The sequence below is a fragment of the Monodon monoceros genome, unplaced genomic scaffold, assembly GCF_005190385.1.
Source record: "Monodon monoceros isolate NGI ecotype Baffin Bay Population unplaced genomic scaffold, NGI_Narwhal_1 Super_Scaffold_2, whole genome shotgun sequence".
Classification (NCBI taxonomy): Eukaryota; Metazoa; Chordata; class Mammalia; order Artiodactyla; family Monodontidae; genus Monodon; species Monodon monoceros.
In genome coordinates this window covers 2,027,766-2,043,565 of record NW_021703776.1, presented here as the reverse complement: position 1 = coordinate 2,043,565, position 15,800 = coordinate 2,027,766, and positions in this window count along the sequence as shown.

Here is a 15,800-nt window from a genome sequence, read left to right as displayed (position 1 = left end):
CCTTCTGGCATCTTCTGTTCAGGACCAGCCCGTAGAGGGAGATTTGGCAAAGGGGAGGTGATGTATGGGAGGAGACGGGAAATGTAGGGATGAGGCCACGTCGTTTGGAGATGGAAAACGGACCTGAGCGTTATGAGCCTGTAGGAGAAACTTACACATGAGCCACGAGACACAAGAGCAGCCTCCAGTATTTGAAATTTTGCCAAAGAGAAGGGTGATTAGTTATCCCCTCGGAGTGGGCAATTGAGGGGTGGGAGCCTCCCACCTGCCTGTGGGTTTGAAAGGCTAAATAAATAGAGTAAAAATTTAAATTATAATAGAGGATGTGCCTTCTCTCTCCTGAGCTATTGAGGTCCTGGCCAGAACATTGTCAAGGGTTTTGAGGTGATTTCACACATATCTGGGAGATATGGTAATGATGATATGAATATTGATTGATGGAATTTGATCTTGAAGGACTCGTGTTTTAACATAAAAATTACCCATGTCTACTATTTCGGGCGCTGTGCTTATATTACCTTGCTAGGGCTGCTGTAACAGAGTACCACATACTGGGCGGCTTAAAAAACTGAAATCTAATTCTGGAGGCTAGAGGCCCGAGACCAAGGTGTCTGCAGGACTGGTTCCTCCTGAGGCCTCTCTCCTCAGTGTGTAGACAGCCTTCTTCTCCCTGGGTTTTCATATGGTTGTCCCTCTGTGCATGTCTGTGTCCAAATTTCCTCTTCTTAGAAGGATACCAGTCATATGGGATCTGGGCCCAGACATGTGACCACATTTTAATTTAATTACCTCTTTGAAGACCCTGTCTCCAAATGCAGTCACTTTCTAAGGTACCAGGCGTTAGAACTTCAATGTATAAATTTGGGGGGTGGTGACACACTTCAGCCCAGAATAGTGCTCATAAGAAATTACTAGTTAAAGCCAGAAGGCTAAAATTTAGGGAATTAACCCAGGTCAGCTTACTTTAAACCCTAGAATCTTAATTATGCCACCTACTACTTTCTGAGTTTTTGATTCTTATCAAACGTAGGTTTTCCTTTGACCCCAATGTGCCAAGCACCCCTTCCCTGCAAAGAAGTTCTCTCTCCTTGCCCACAGGGGCGTGTTGAGCACTTCCCAGCTTGCGGGGTGCTCACACCGCCCAGACCCCCACCCCAGGGGTTGCCCTGGGTGACGCTAGGGAAGCAGCGTCTGCAACTGGGGGCAGCCCCGTCCAAACCAAGACCTACAAGGAGAAGGGAAGGTCAGGATTTAGTTGGAAAGCATTTCGTTTTGAGCGCTGTGGACTGAAACCAGAGCGCTATCATTCCTGGACTCGAGGAGTCTCAGCCATGGCATAGAGTTTCCAGTAAATAAAATACAACCAAAGGAAACTGAGAACCTAAATGAAATCAAGCCTAGTCCAGTGCAAACTGAGATCCATGGGTTGAGGAGGTGCAGGACAGGGAAAGGGCTTGGGAAGACAGAGGAGAGCGGTTCAGGGGAGAAGCGTGGGGAGCTGGGGGTAGAGAGGGATGTGCGGGAGAGACCCCTTGATCGGCCCCTTTGTTCATTGCCCAGAAGCCTGTCTGGTGAAGTGGCGTCTGACAGAGGGCACGTGAGGAGGGTCCAGACAATGCGGGTGTGGGTGTGTGGGGCAGTGGCCAGTGCAAAGGCCCTGAGACGCACGTGTGCACGACAGCAAACTCAGAAGAGGTGACAGCTACTGAAGATGGTTTCCTGTGGTCCATGTAGGTTTAAATTCCTTTTAAATAAGCTGCCCACGTTTAAAAGTTGGTGTTTTTACATAAACGTGCAATTTTCCAATGTCTCATCCATTACTAAGCACCTTTAAAGCATCACTTCTGCCCGTCTGGGATCCTGGGGCATCCTTCCCACCTGGCACAGCCCCGTGGCCAGCCTGGCCCTGTGCACCTGTGAGCACCAGGCTCCTCGAGCATGCACACGTGAAAGATTATAGTTGCTCTCCAAATACTTCTGGTTTGAAGAAATGATGTACCAAGTTAAATCACAGCACCAGATTCTACGAAGAAGTGAGATGTAAACCTAAGTTCTTGGGCTGTGTGAAGAGAATTCCCCCTGCCCTTGCTGGAATGGGCAAAGCAAATGCACCTAAACCCTCATCCAGGGGTGCCTGATTCTTCGGTTTACAGCAGTAATGATGCTTCGAGTACAAATGTTACATTCAAGATATTACCTGCTAGTAGGTGGCCTTTTACTTTCTCATACACCACCTCACCTAATCCTATTGCAGTCTTACTGGTATAGGAATTATCGTCCCTCATCCAGATGAGGCAACTGGAGTTCTGAGGTGTGCATGGGTTTGCTAATGGCACGCAGCCATCCATGCCAGAGCCATGTGTCTGATGCAATAGGGGTGAAGGTTCAAAAACTGTAACTGAGTAAAAAGAGTCAGATACAGAATTATGTATCTCCCAGGATGCAAATGAAGACAAGCACACAAAGCAATATCCATTTCACAAACACACAGGTAAACAGAAGGATGCACAGAGAACACGTTGGAATTGTCCCGGATGGATACAGAGAAATTGGAGAATGAGAGCTGTTTTTAGTGTGAGTGAGGCAAAATTGGGCCCTGATTCTATGTCCACTTTTATTCAATCTGACTCTGATTCCACTTTTTCTCTGAATACTGAAAATAATCCTGGATTTTAGCCCTGGCACATACAGCCTAAAGTCCAAAGGAGAGTGAATGGACCACAGCATTCCTCTCCTTGTTCAAGGCAGCTACCCCTTTGCCTACCTGAGCTGCGGGTCCACTGAACAAGCTGGGCCCAGGTTGGGGGCCCCTGCGTGTTTGCAGAGGAGGTAAGCGAGCCTTGCGGCCTGGTGACAGAGAGCAGGGAGAGAAGGATGGCTAAGAGTCTACTCAGAGGCTTTTCTGCCCCGTTGTGAAAATCCAGGGGATCACATACATATATTTTGCTATTCTAAGAGGTTATTGCAGCAAAAAATGAGGTGTCCTAACACAGTAGAATGCAAACAGTCCTAAGCTGTGATTTTTTTTTTTCTTTTGCGGTACGCGGGCCTCTCACTGTTGTGGCCCCTCCCGTTGCGGAGCACAGGCTCCGGACGCGCAGGCCCAGCGGCCATGGCTCACGGGCCCAGCCGCTCCGCGGCATGTGGGATCCTCCCGGACCGGGGCACGAACCCGCGTGCCCTGCATCGGCAGGCGGACTCTCAACCACTGTGCCACCAGGGAAGCCCTAGGTTGTGAATCTTTTATAGATGTGTTTAAAGGTTTTGCTAATACAACAAACAAGGTGTAAATGGATTTTGGTTTTTTTTTTTGCTCTCACTGGCTTTTTTGTATTCCTCAAAATCATAAGGGTCTGTCTTTTGTTTAATGAAATTTTATCAATGGTTAGTCCATAATTTAAACTCAATTTGTTGGTTACATTCTCTACATATTAAAATGGACAAGATAATAGAAGTTTTAAAAACTTGGCCTCATTACCAGCCCAGTAAATAGGTTTTGTAATGATTTCATTATTCTCTTCATAGGTTCTTTATTGTTCATTTGGGTATTTTGAATCTTTTATATGTAAATATGAACCATTCTGCTCTGACCGCAATGTCCCTTAATATCAGATTTTCTCCAAAGAAAGCCTCAAATTCCACCAAGGGCATGTTTTACTCTGCCTTTAAAAAAGAGGGTTAATTTTTTTCCAAATAAAATTAAATTTTTTAGTTTTATACCTTTTGTACACCCCTGTTATATTGGATTTTTTGAAAAATTCAGTTACTTGGGAAGATTTTAAATCACTCTGGTTATGGTAAGACGTGATTCTAGAAACTGTGCATGACAGCACAGTTTTATCTGAATCTCCTTTGTTTCTTTGCACTTTAGTCCTAGTGCTTTTGTTTTCGCTTTTTTTTTTTTTTTTTTTTTTTGCGGTACGCGGGCCTCTCACTGCTGTGGCCTCTCCTGTTGCGGAGCACAGGCTCCGGACGTGCAGGCTCAGCGGCCATGGCTCACGGGCCCAGCCGCTCCGCGGCATGTGGGATCCTCTCGGACCGGGGAATGAACCCGTGTCCCCTGCATCGGCAGGCGGACTCTCAACCACTGTGCCACCAGGGAAGCCCACTCCTAGTGCTTTTGGCATCTTGAATTCTTTATACTGTTTCTGGCACCAAGAGGTAACAGGAGCCCTCATTCAGGGAGCCCTTCACACACAGTGTTGTAGATTTCTTAAAAAGACAACTGAAGAAGCCATGCTTTCTGCACAGGACAGGCGTCCCCTGCCCCCTCCTCCATCAGGACCATCCCTCAGGAATGTGTCCAGTGACAGGGAGAGGCTTTCCTCACAGTGAGGCCCATCAGGGGTGAGATGACATTGATGCCTAGAGAGGGTGTTTCTGTGCAAGCGTGTGTGTCTGCGTATGTGCATGCACACGTCCATTTGCTTGTTTAAATAAAGTTTTCTTCTTTGTAGTATCATTAAACTTCACAAGGAAAAGCAAAGCTGGTACTTCAGTTTTGAAGAGCAAACCACCACAGACCCACTGGAGCCATGGATTAATGAACAAAGGGAAACTGGAAATCCTAGGACCTGAATGAATGTGAAGATGTGACAGAATTCATGGGCATGCAGTAAAGCAGGACTTGGAGAACAGACTTAAACAGAAAACATGAAAGCCAGAAAATAATTAGCTAAGGGCCCAAAGGAAGCCAGTAAACAGCGACAGAATAAACCCTCAAAACTAGAAGGAGGGAAATAATGACGATGAAGAGACAGACATGAAATAGGAAATAAGGAAACAGGAGCACAGATCAAGAGAGCCACATGCTGGTCCTTGACCTGCCTAATAAAATAGATGATCTCCAGAAAGAAGGACCAGAAATAGAGGAGAAGGCACAGTTTACTGTACTGGAAATATAAGAAAGACAAAACCACAGACACAGCAGGCATTTGAAAAACGAGTCAGAGAGTACTATGAATTACGTCATTCCAGAATTGCCTACAAATGTACATATTCAATAACTACAAAAAATATGTCATCAGAACTGACTCAAGAATAAATAGAAAACCTGAAACGTCTCATAGCTGTAAAGACTATGTGCCAATAGTTACATTTCACACAACAGAAACATCCAAATTCTTCTAACAGCAAGTTCTACCAACTGTCAAGGCATCTATAGGTCTAATTATAAATGTAATTCAGAGACCAGCAAGGGGGACATATATCATGAGGTCAGTGTCACTTTGATCCCAAAACCAGATGAGAAGCTGAGAAAGGAAAGCTACAGGACAAGCTCACAAAATTACATGTGGAAATTCCAAGTAAATTTTAGCAAATAAAATTCTATAATGTTTAAGGGGAAAATAAAGATGGTATATTGTGACTAAAATGTGTTCATTCCAGACATCCCAGGGTGGTTGAAAAATATTAAAAGATTTTAAAATGTTATGACCATGTTTAATAGTAAAGGAGAAAAAAAAGTTATCATCTCATTAGATACGGAAAAAGCGTTAGATAAAGTTCTAACCCAAGCAAAACAAAAGCTCTAGTAAAAGAGGAACAGAAGAGAACTTTCCAAATCTGATAAAAAAATATCGTCCAAAAAAATACAGCAAACCTATTCTTAGGGGTGAAATATTAGAAAAACTGCCTTTAACATCGGGAGAAAACTTTACAATTCCCTTAATACACACCCTATTCAGCTTTGTGCTTCCCTAACCTGTGCAGTAAGACATGACAGAGAAGTAAAAGTAAGGATTACAGTGGAAGCCGTAAAACTCATGATTCTGAGATGCTGTGAGTGTCTTCAATGAGAACAGAATCTTCCGAGAAAGTATTAATAAGAGAACACAGCAAGATTTCTAGATACACAGCACTTTAAAGGGTGCATTTATTTGCATATATGATAAGTAGCACGTGTAAAATTTTCAAAAGAAATATTCTTTTATAATAGCAAGAAAAGATGTCAGGTTACTATGAATAAATATATCAAAACCTGTGTAGATTTGTATGAAGAAAAGGGTACAATTTTTTGGAAGCCACTCCAGAAGTCCTAACTAAATAAAAATGGAGACTCAGTGTCAGGTCTCAGCGCAATCCTAGCCGGACCAGGAATAAAGACCGAAGACTTATTTTTATTATACCCCGTCCCCGCAACCTCAGGGGCCCAGAGCTCTGGAGGTTAATGCTGTGCCACAGCCGAGCCAGGGGATGGGGGCTGCAGATGAGGGCCATGCGTGCCGGGTGGGGTGTCAGGGAGAGGACTGGGGAGCAGGGGGGCCTGAACCCGGCGGGAGAAGGAACAGGTGGCGTGCAGGCCCACCTGAGACGCCTTCTCGTTAAGCCCCTTGGTTTGTTCTCTAAAACAGGGTGAAAAAGAGAACTGACCTGACCGGAGCCTTTAAATTGGACCCCGTGTACCTAAAGCACAGCCACCAGGACTCAGGTAAGCCGCTGGCCTTGCTTTCTCCAGTCGTTCCCATCAGAGCTGCATCCATGGTACCCAGGAGCCAGGGTGAAGAGTCATGTCTACAGGCTGGTCCTAGGGGGCCGGCTGCAGAGCCAGGACGAGCTGCTTCCTGAGGCGGGATGCTGGTGGTGACGCGGTCCTGCCTCTTCTCCTCACTGTTTGGGGCAGGGTGGGGGGAGGCATCCATAGGGCCCTCAACACGGGCATGGGCACCTCCTTCACTGAGCCTTTGAAATGATGACTGCCCTAAAGAGAGTTTGCATCGCTTAGACCAGTAGCACCCGGGGAAGAAACAGCTGGGCCAGGGGCCTGGGGAGGGAAGAGAAAATTGGGCGAGGCTGAGGCAGGAACCACACACAAATGCGGATCTCTAAAAATTAAGTCTCCTAGTAAAAAAAACAAATCTTACGGACTACTTGAGATCCTGATCAGATAAAATGCATGAGGCGACCTGCACAGACTCTCCCCCGTCCTTCTGTGCCCACTCGCTGTCATCCACGCGCTGGGGATGGTGATTTACATGCTTGTCTGTCCCTATAGGACTCAGCCTCCGGGTGGGAGAGGGTTCTCTCATTCTCCAAAGCCCTCATGGCCACCAGCAGGTGCCATGCCGGCCACCATGGGGTCCGGGGACCCCGGGGAGGGAAGGACAGGCCAAGTCTTTGGGAACTTCTGCCACTGTCTCGTTGAGTTTCCTTAGACAACAGTGGATGTTAGTGATGGGAGGGACACCGGAGATCACGTGACCCCACCCTCCACGTACTGAGCAGGAATTGGGCTGGATGGGAGATGAGGCAGTTTTGATGACTGTGGCAGGAGCGCTGAACAGTAGTGACACAAGTCGAGGCACAGCCCCTTCCCTCCCATGCGGACCCCAGCCCGCGCGGTCTCCACAGAAAGATCAGACCTGGATTTTGCCCTCTTAAACTTGCCCACCATCCCATGGGGCGCATCGGATACAAACACCCAGCCCCTGCTCAGTTGTGCTCAGAACCTAAAACTGCTCTAAAAAATAAAGTCTAGTTTTTAAAAATGGCGTTGGCATAAAGCCATGAGAAATTAGGAACCAGCTGCCAAAGCTCTTCTATTTAAAAATACATTTCATGTTTGAATAATGAAAACCACAGTCATCATGACAGTTAGCAAAATGCGGCTCTTAAACAATGAAGGAATTCTCGGGACTTCCCTGGAAGTCCAGGGGTTAGGACCCAGCGCTTTCACTACCAGGGCCTGGATTCAATTCAATACCCGACAACCGGGGAGCTAGGATGCCGCAAGCCATGTGGCATGGCCAAAAAAAGAAGAAATTCTTAGAATGAGTTTAAGCCATCTCAGTAAAGTTCATTGCTCCAGGAATTTTTAAAAAGTGTAATTTTATTCCACTTTTATAGAAAGGCAGTATCTGATAGAAATATTGGCTGTGGCTGTTAAAGATGAACAATCTTAGTTATTTGTACTTTTTCCCTAAAATAATCTATGAATCAACAAAAGCAATGACCCATTTTGTGTTTACCAAGTAAATCACCCAAAATCAACTTTAAACTTCTATGGCCACTGGATATAAACGTCTATTTTATCTGGATGAATCTCACTTTCCTGCTAAGCCTGCTGTAATTTGAAATGGAATATGTTTAGAGTGTTTTTTAAAAAGATCCTTTTTTTTCAATAAAGAAATCTCGGGCTTCCCTGGTGGCGCAGTTGAGAGTCCGCCTGCCGATGCAGGGGACACGGGTTCGTGCCCCGGTCCGGGAAGATCCCACATGCCGCGGAGCGGCTGGGCCCGTGAGCCATGGCTGCTGAGCCTGCGCGTCCGGAGCCTGTGCTCCGCAACGGGAGAGGCCACAACAGTGAGAGGCCTGCGTACCGCAAAAAAAAAAAAAAAAAGAAAAAAGAAATCTCTTCATTATTTAGCTATTAAAAAACCCACTCAGGACTGCCCACGTGGACTGCCCCTCACCCGACACCCCGCAGCTCCCCAGGCTGCAGCCCAGTCCCTCCTGTGGGTCACTGGGACGCCTCCCTCTCGTCACTGGGATCCAGGACCAAAGTCTCCCACGCAGGGGTCCTCCCAGGCCTCCCGATGTGAGTTCACTTTCTGCACTTACATAAGCATGAAAGTCTCAGCTTTCTCCTCGTGCCCAGTGGTAACTTGGCATCAGATCATATACAGCCCTCATCATGCATTCATTCATGCGTGGGAAGGTGAATTTGTGGTATAAAGAGCAATTAGAATGTAAAAAAGAATCAAACTTTTGATGGGTGTTCATCTCTGTATTCTCAGATCTTAGTCTGGGTTCTGGCGCTGAGCAAATACCCAGTGGGTATTCTTCGCGTCAGTTTCATTATCTGGGATTCAAATGGCTTCACAGGGGTTACGAACTAGTTTTCATTTTAGTCTCCCCTTGTGCCAAGAGCTGTAAAGCCAAGGATGGTATGGAGGAAAGAACGCTGGACAAAGAATTTTGTAGACAGAAGTTTCTACGTTTCTAAGTTTCTTGGGCACAGAATCAGGTGGGGATTAGAAAGATGCGTTTTGGACACCTGATGCTCCAATGTTGCCCAGAGGAGGCTCGCTGTGGCTGGTGAGCATCCCCGGCTTCCCAGGTCAGATCAGCTGTGGCATCCATCCATTCATAATTCGGCACTTCCATCTATGCTTTGCTCTCTGGAATCCCTGCCGCCCTTGAATCTGTTACCTTGGGAAGTGGCTCAAAGAACAGTTAGCCCTGCCCTGGGTTTTATGTCTGGTTCAGGAGATGATGGAAAAGACTTGGACATGTAATCAACTAAGGTGTCTAATGGTTCCTTTTTGTTTCCTTTTTCTTTCTTTTTTCCAGGGCTTATCACTGACTACAGGGTAAGTGGAGATTTGTCTCCCTGAGTCCAGGTCCATGGTAATGCGAACTGTGAATGCAGTGCGGGGCACTGTCATGGGCTGTAGCCCCTGCAGTCTCCCGGTCCTCTCAGGATCAGGGTCCCACAAGAGGACACCCTCTAACTGGGTCCTAACTAGAGATCGGGCCTGGCAGTGGGCAGCTCTGCTGAGCCCACGGATGGCAGGTCTCATGTTAAGAGGAAATGAAGCTGCCCGTGATGCCTGGAAGATTCCTCTGTAAGGTGGGGCGGTCCCTCCATTGTGTGCTCAGGCTGTGTGCCAGGAGCTGGCATCCCCGGGACAGTGGGAGAGCAAAGGGTCAGAGGGCATAAGAAGCGCTCAGATGACAGTCTCTTAACTGGCTGCTCTGGTGACAAGCCTCCTTCCCCAGGCAAGAGCCGTGCACTGCTCTGGCAGCTGCGGTGAGCCGGGAGATGGGCTGGGAATCAAATGGCAAACAAGCCTGGGCCCCCTCTTCTCCGAACTCACATCTGGTCGGGGGTGAGGGGAAAAGGCTGGGTGCACAGGGCACCTCTGCCCCCGGGGAATCTACCCCACTCCAGCGAGGTAGTGACAGCATTTTAGGGTGACACAAACATTTTAGGGTCGCACGCCCCATGGGGCAGTCCTGCACCTCCCCCAATCTGCTCACGATGGCTCCCAAGCCTAGCACCGGCCTGGCCCCCATGTGCCCTGCACGAGCATCTTGGAGCTTTGTAAAGACAGCCTCCGGCTGCCGGACCGCTTACTCCACTGCTGTCAGCTTTGCCATCCAGGATGGGGCATGGCAGCCAGAGGGTTTGGCCTCCAGGGCCTTCAAGACCCCTGGAGGACAAGGCCATGAGCCGTAAAGGAAAGCAGCCCTTAGCGTAGCCCTCACGGATGTGCCGTGTTGTGTCTTATTTCAGCACTGGCAGCTGCCGCTGGGCCGGAGGTTCCGCTCTTTGAAGATGTGGTTTGTTTTTAGGATGTACGGAGTCAAGGGACTGCAGGCCTATATCCGCAAGGTGAGTTTGTTTTCATTATTTATCCGGGTGACATTAGGGAGGTCTTAGACTTTAGAAAGGAAGTAAGATGTCTTCATAAACCGCTATAAGGGAAAGTTTGGGCTGTTGAGAGTGGGGCATTTATAAGATGCTCAATGCACGATTCTGGGTCTTTTAGACACTTTCACGGGGACGGAAGGCTATCACTCCAGGAGACTGTCAAAGTGACAAACACTCTTACCTGCCACTGGAGCCACCGCTGGCCCACAGCGAGGCCCAGTCCACAATGGCGGTAATGAGGATGCAGTAGGTTTCTCTCCAGAAAACTGCCAGAATGGGAGAGATTGGGCTGCGTGGGCTGCATGTCCTCCGACACAGCCCCGACCAGAAGCACATGCATGACCTTGGTCTCTCGGAGTGGGTTTCAGTAACCTCTACATAACAAGCAAACAGGTGGCTGTGATGTACGCTAAACTGTGAGAACCGTGGATCGACTCTAAGCCCCACGACCCTGCTTTGTTGTTTTAATTTTTTTTTTTTTTTGCTGTACACGGGCCTCTCACTGTCGTGGCCTCTCCCGTTGCGGAGCACAGGCTTTGGACGCGCAGGCTCAGCGTCCATGGCTCACGGGCCCAGCCGCTCTGCGGCATGTGGGATCTTCCAGGACCGGGGCACGAACCCGTGTCCCCTGCATCGGCAGGCAGACTCTCAACCACTGCGCCACCAGGGAAGCCCTGTTTTTTAAAATTTTATTGAAGTAAAGTTCGTTTACAATGTTGTGCTAGTTTCAGGTGCACAGCAAAGTGATTCAGTTATACATATATATCTATTCTTTTTTCAGATTCTCTTCCATTATAGGTTATTACAAGATGTTGAGTAGAGTTCCCTGTGCTATACAGTAGGATCTTCTTGTTTATTTTATATAGAGTAGTGTGTACACCCTGCTGTTTTTTTTTTTTTTAAACAATCGAGGACACAGTCCAGAGGAGGCCTCCCTTAACTGGCTGCAGAAGGCCTGCCGATTTCCAGCCGGGCGCTCCCATCCGGCTGTCCTTCCTCACCTGTGGGCCCACCTTGATGGACAGAGGTCCTCAGACATCACGGGGATGGGGCATCCTGCAGTGTCTCATTCTGGTGACAGTGCAGCTTCGGGCGTGCCCTCCCCTGTGACGGGGCACATGGCCCCGGGGCCCCTGCGGTACCGCACACGTGAGCATCCATCTGTCTTACAAGGCTGCTCTGGAGGCCATAACGCTCCTGGAGGCTCTCCGTGGGGAAGCGAACAAGGAGGGACGTGTGCGTGAGTTCACGAGTTCTCGCCCACTGCAGGGCCCGTGCTCAGAAGTGATGAGCATGCAGCTGTTTTGGGGAAAGGAGGCGAAACACAGGTGGTTTGGTTCCAGCTGGAAGCTCAGTGGGGAGCTGGGTGTGATCACATCGCTGCTTCCTGAAAAGCCCTGCAAGCCTCCCTGAGAGGGACCGGCCCTGCCTTCCCAGGAGGCAACTGAGTGGCCGGAGCCGGATACAGCCCGGCAGGTGGGCAGCTCCTCAGGACCCAGCTCGAGGGCACCCCTGCCAGCACAGTCTCTGGAGCCCTCTAGTTTGTCCCGGGCCCGGGGACCACTCATTCAAACGATGTGTCTGTCCCAACACTTGGAGCGGCACGATCTCTGCTCAGACGCTCCCGGGGCCCCTGCCAGTGACCCCGCGCTGGATACCGGGGTTTAGGACGTGCTCCATGTGTGCCGAGACCCGGGCCAGCTGGCTCTCAGATCACATACTGCGTGAAGCAGCTTTTGGTTTCTGTAAACATCGAGACGTTTAGTGAGGGGGTGGGTTCAGGGAGAGCAGGCAGCCCCGGACGGATGAGGTTCTCACCTCCGGTGGCAGGTGCTGCGGCCTAACAAACGGCGGCAGACCTGGAGCTCTGGTATCGGAATCAGCTTCGCTCTGCTGGTCTGCAGAATGGGCGTGACTGCGGTGTCACTCCCTGTGCCGCGGGTCAGCTCGACAGCTGGCTGGTGAAGCGCTCAGCTGCCCAGCCAACGTCGGCCGCTGTTTCTCTTCTGGAATGTTTAAATCCCCCTTGACAGCATTTATCCTAAAATTACAAAAGATTCTTCGGTGGGATGAAAAGAGTCCCCTGAGCAGAAGATGACAAGGGGTGTTTTTCTGAAGACTTCCGCCCTTTTCTTCTGGTAGCCAGTTTCTCAAGCTGCACGGGGAAAGCTGGGAGTGGGTGACATCAGCGCTGGCTACAGCTTATCAATGAATTATATTAAACGTGTGGTCTGATATGGTTTTCCAGGTGGCTAAGCTCTGAACCAAGCGGTGATGAGAAACTCAGACAGATGTCCCTTCCCTTTGCAGCACGTCCAGCTGTCCCACGAATTCGAGGCCTTGGTGCACCAGGACCCCCGCTTTGAAATCTGTGCAGAAGTCACTCTGGGGCTGGTCTGTTTCCGGCTAAAGGTACGTCTAAGTCGACTTAGTCGTCTGAATTTTCTTTGAGTAGGACAGAGAGGAAACTCATTCATTATGTCCATGCTTCAAAACCCTCCAGAGCTCCCCAGAGACCGTGGATTCCCCCCGAATTTTCCAGCCTGCTGTTCCCACCTCCCTGCCGGGACACCTACCCTTCTCACTGGTGCTCAGACTTCTTGCCTGTGTAGACCCGGCCCAAGGATGCTTGCCATCTTCTCTATCCATCCATCCCTGCCACTGGAACCCTCCAAGGACTGACCCACCCACGGGCTCACTGGTCCTAGCATGGTCCCCAGACTAGCATGGGCATCACCTGGGAGCCTGTGAGAAGCCAGTCTCGGGCCCACCCGGGACCCGCTGACCCCTACATGGCCCTCAGGCTGCTGGTGCGCACACAGGGGCTGGAGGACTGCTGGTCCCTGGGGCTCTGTAATTCTGCTGCCTGAGGGCCTCAGCCACCTTTGCTGGGAATCATGATCACATTGCTCCAAAGACCCCAAGAGGAGCTGCACGCACAGGCCCCTTAGTACCCTGCCCTGTGTGAAGGATGCCGGGTTGGGGCCTAACGCCCTGCCTGCTCTCCGGCTAGCTTTCTGTTTGCAGAGTTGACGCCACCCACAGGCCTTCTTGTCCGAGTCCACAGAGGGCAGCAGGAGAAGGAACCATGGGCTCAGTCGCCTTGGCAAGGTGCTGCCCATCCAAACGTGGCCCTTCGCTCCCCCTTCCTTTCCCCTCAGCGATTCTTGGGGCTTTGAAGGCTGGCAGGAACCAGCCATGGAAAAGCCTGGAAGCAGGAGAGAGAGAGCAGAGTCCTGACACAAGAGCTGGCAGGGAGACGTGAGGTCCCTGCAGCGCGTCACTCAGAGACGCCTGAGCACAGGTGTGCAGAGGCTGGCGCAAGGTCCCCGGGGTGACCGGATGGGGCAGTTCAGTCCGCGCTGGCGTTGGTGGCAAGCGTGTTTTGACTTGCTAGCCGTCAGTCAGTTGTTTTTGCTTCTACTGCCAGTGTTCCTGTAGGATTTAAATTCTTTAATTTTTAGCCGTTTTATTGAGATACAATCCACGTGACATACACTTTGTCCATACAAAGTATACATTTCAATGATTTTTAGACTATCCACGGGGTTGCACAGCCTTCACAACAATCTAACTTCAGAACATCTTCATTTTCCCCCAAAGAGAGCCCACACCCACCAGCAGTCACCCCAGCCTCCATCCTTCAGTCCATGGACCCGTTTCCTGTCCCTATGCATCTGTCTGCTCTGGACAGTCATATCCACGGGATCGTCAATATGCTGTCTTTTGTGAATGGCTTATTTCACTGAGCGAAATGTTGTCAAAGTCAAGACTTTCATTTTCTCCTGCTCATTTACAAGGGCACCGAAGCCACCTGTGTGCCCTTCCCACTCTTCTCCTGGACAGCATGGTGTGCCCTCCCGCCCAGGGGCTTTTCAGAAAGCGAAATATGCCTTTGTGAAACTTGTTACTTCCATTCCACGAATCCAGTTTTCTTCTCAGTGAGGAAGTTATCCAGGCATCGTGGCTCACCCTTCTGTCCCCCACATCTGCTATCTCGTTATTCTATTCTTTGCCCCGTGGCTGCCCATTCTGGATGTCAAGTCCTCTCCATCATCCATGGCTCAACGTGTGCGTGGTCTTTATCTGACCTGAAGTGGATAAGCTGTTGCCATGGCATCAATTTCCTCCCCTCCCCCATCTCAGCCAGCCTCCCTGATCCCACTCTGCACCTGCTCAGTCCGTCTTTGCCGTTACTTCTGTTGTTACATCTCAGACGGATTTCTCTGCTGGGTTCTTTGTCTCTAGCTCGTAGAAAATATATCTTGTCCAATCCATTAGAAAATGGCAAGCAAATTTTTCCCAAGTGACTTGCTTTTACTTCCTACATACATAATTTTCAGGTGTTTGCTCTCCTGTGAAGTCTTCCTGGTGAAATTCCATCCTTTCGTACCACCTTCTCCTCCTCATCCTCGAGCAGGTCCGGCTCTGTCTGGACCCGGTGCATGTCAGCAGCTTCTGAGTGGCCTTTGGCTCATGCACTGTGCACGGGGCATCAGCTGGAGTCCCGTGCAGGCCATCAGCCAGCGGCCTGGAGGCCCTGCGCGGACACGAGGCCGGTGTCTGGCATCCGGGCGAGCAGGACGCTTCCCTTCCCACCATCCTCCCTGCCCTTGAGATGAAGCAAGAACAGGAACAGTGTAACCCACTGAGAGTCACATGACCCAGGACTCGGCCCCACTTCCAGGCCCTTCTGCAGCAACTATAAGGCGCGTGGGGGTGGGGTCACTGCCTGGGAACAGAATGGAGACCAAGAGGGCTGGGGGCAGCTATGAGGAACAACGGGACTGACCAGGCAGGAGAGGGACGGCTCCCAGGTCTGTGTGACACACGCCTCCCATCTGGTCCAGTTAGTGTGAGGCGTGGGCCCCCCGTCTCCCTGCGCAAGGCTGCTGGGCTGCTCCTTTCCAGAGGGAGGTCCACCAGTGGTCCCTTGGTCCATAGTTCATGGACAGTTTTCCCAGATCCTAGCAAGCAGTTGGCTACTACACTTCATTTTCTATACAGGTAAGTCCCCTACATAGGAACAAGTTCTGTTCAGAGAGCACAATCGTAAGTCCAATTTGACCGTAAGTCCAACGAAGTTAGCCTAGGTACCCAACTAACACAGCTGGCTGTATACCACTGCTCTTGGGCTTGCTTGCAGACATCCTGGGCTTGAAATAAAGGTACTGCACTACCGTACTCTATACAGTCCTGTACAGTAAAGTGCCCCGAAGCACAGCCACTTGTAGAGGATGCACGCACGTGACGATGTACGCCAGACACCTGAACTAACTTACGTGATTGGACGTGCGCGTTTGCATCTTTGAAAGTTCGTACGTAGGGGACTTACTATATTGTTGAGAATTCTTCTGAAGCTCTCTCTTCACTGGTGCCGTTAAACAGTTCTGCTCTTTAAGCTCATGAATTTGTAGATAACATG